The following is a 2,500-nucleotide window of genomic DNA, read 5'->3' as shown; positions in this document are numbered from 1 at the left end:
CCACACATGTCCTACACAGGGGTGCACCCAACATCACCACACTGCCTCGTCTTACAGCACAAACACACTGGCAGGAATGAAACACACAGGTCTGCCGCAACCACAGACACGGCTCGCCCCCTCTCACTAGCGAAAAGCGCATCCCGACGTGACATAACTCCTTTGACACACTGACGCTGCCTCGGGCATCCACGTCCTACGGTCGATATCAACGAACCTCACCCCCCCCCCCCCACAACACGCCATCCCATACCACATTGTGTACCGTACCCAAACCTAACGTGTACTGTACTACAACGCAATGTGTACCATAACACAACCCAGTTTGTACCTTAACCTAACCTATGTCACCTTAACCTAACCTATGTCACCTTAACCTAACCTATGTCACCTTAACCTAACCTATGTCACCTTAACCTAACCTATGTCACCTTAACCTAACCTATGTCACCTTAACCTAACCTATGTCACCTTAACCTAACCTATGTCACCTTAACCTAACCTATGTCACCTTAACCTAACCTATGTCACCTTAACCTAACCCATCTTGCACCTTAACCTAACCCATCTTGCACCTTAACCTAACCCATCTTGCACCCTAACCTATGTTGCACCTTAACCTAACCTGTGTTGCACCTTAACCTACCTCAATTTGCACCGCAATGTAACTCAATTTGCACCGCAATGTAACTCAATTTGCACCGCAATGTAACTCAATTTGCACCACAATGTAACTCAATTTGCACCGCAATGTAACTCAATTTGCACCGCAATGTAACTCAATTTGCACCGCAATGTAACTCAATTTGCACCGCAATGTAACTCAATTTGCACCGCAATGTAACTCAATTTGCACCGCAATGTAACGCAATTTGCACCGCAATGTAACGCAATTTGCACCGCAATGTAACGCAATTTGCACCGCAATGTAACTCAATTTGCACCGCAATGTAACTCAATTTGCACCGCAATGTAACGCAATTTGCACCGCAATGTAACGCAATTTGCACCGCAATGTAACGCAATTTGCACCGCAATGTAACGCAATTTGCACCGCAATGTAACGCAATTTGCACCGCAATGTAACGCAATTTGCACCGCAATGTAACGCAATTTGCACCGCAATGTAACGCAATTTGCACCGCAATGTAACGCAATTTGCACCGCAATGTAACGCAATTTGCACCGCAATCTACCCCCAAGTTGTGCCTTAACCTAACCCACGTTGTGCCTTAACCTAACCCACGTTGTGCCTTAACCTAACCCACGTTGTGCCTTAACCTATCCCACGTTGTGCCTTAACCTAACCCACGTTGTGCCTTAACCTAACCCACGTTGTGCCTTAACCTAACCCACGTTGTGCCTTAACCTAACCCACGTTGTGCCTTAACCTAACCCACGTTGTGCCTTAACCTAACCCACGTTGTGCCTTAACCTAACCCACGTTGTGCCTTAACCTAACCCAAGTTGTGCCTTAACCTAACCCAAGTTGTGCCTTAACCTAACCCAAGTTGTGCCTTAACCTAACCCAAGTTGTGCCTTAACCTAACCCAAGTTGTGCCTTAACCTAACCCAAGTTGTGCCTTAACCTAACCCAAGTTGTGCCTTAACCTAACCCAAGTTGTGCCTTAACCTAACCCAAGTTGTGCCTTAACCTAACCCAAGTTGTGCCTTACCCTGCTCTGTAATTGGCATATGACACGTTACAGTAATGTATTGTCCAACCGCAACCCGCTCAGAATGTTGTGTACACAGCTACGTGTCATCTCCCCATAACAGCTGCATTGCAGTGTGGTACGCCATAGAGACGTGTGGGAGTAATGGACGCAGTGGATGGCGATCAGCATGAGCCGTCTGTTCATGTAGTGGCGCGTGTATGCAGACGTAGTAGTCTCTTCTCACACAATGTGATAGCACGGTGCCCCGCGTTCCACATCTGCGACATGCTACAGAGGCCGGTTGACAGTTGGTCGCGCAGTGGACATCGCATACGTACGGGGGCACCTTCCACGTGCCCTCTAGTCGGGCACATTTTGTTGCGTGGATGTGAGCGGATGTAGTGTGTCTTGACACCTGACAGGCAGGCATGCAATAATAGTTGACTTTGCAAACGGGGATGGACGTGTACGTTTACTGGTGACGTTACGCAAATGAACAACTGGTAACCCGTTGTGGTGCGGTTGTCCTTGCTGGAGGTACATCTGTGAGGGCAACGATCGGTACAGCTACGAAGCGGTCCCCACCATACCAACGAACGTGAATGTGAATCTGGGTGTGAAGCGATACGCGGCTGTGGGTGGGTGGGACTGTCCCCGGCCGGTGAGGGGGGGCCGCCCGGCGTGCTGGCCGCGCGGTGCGTGGGCGCACGCGCTACAGCCGGCTGGTGGGGGCGCCCAGTGGCAGGCGCGCCGGCCGACGGACGCGGCAGGCGGCGCAGCTGCGCGCCGGGGCACCCTGCGCGCGGCGCCGTGCAGCCAAAGTGGGTCCTCGCCGGCCCGGT

This window comes from Schistocerca cancellata, unplaced genomic scaffold, assembly GCF_023864275.1.
Source record: "Schistocerca cancellata isolate TAMUIC-IGC-003103 unplaced genomic scaffold, iqSchCanc2.1 HiC_scaffold_932, whole genome shotgun sequence".
Classification (NCBI taxonomy): Eukaryota; Metazoa; Arthropoda; class Insecta; order Orthoptera; family Acrididae; genus Schistocerca; species Schistocerca cancellata.
Note: the sequence above shows the minus strand (reverse complement) of the source record.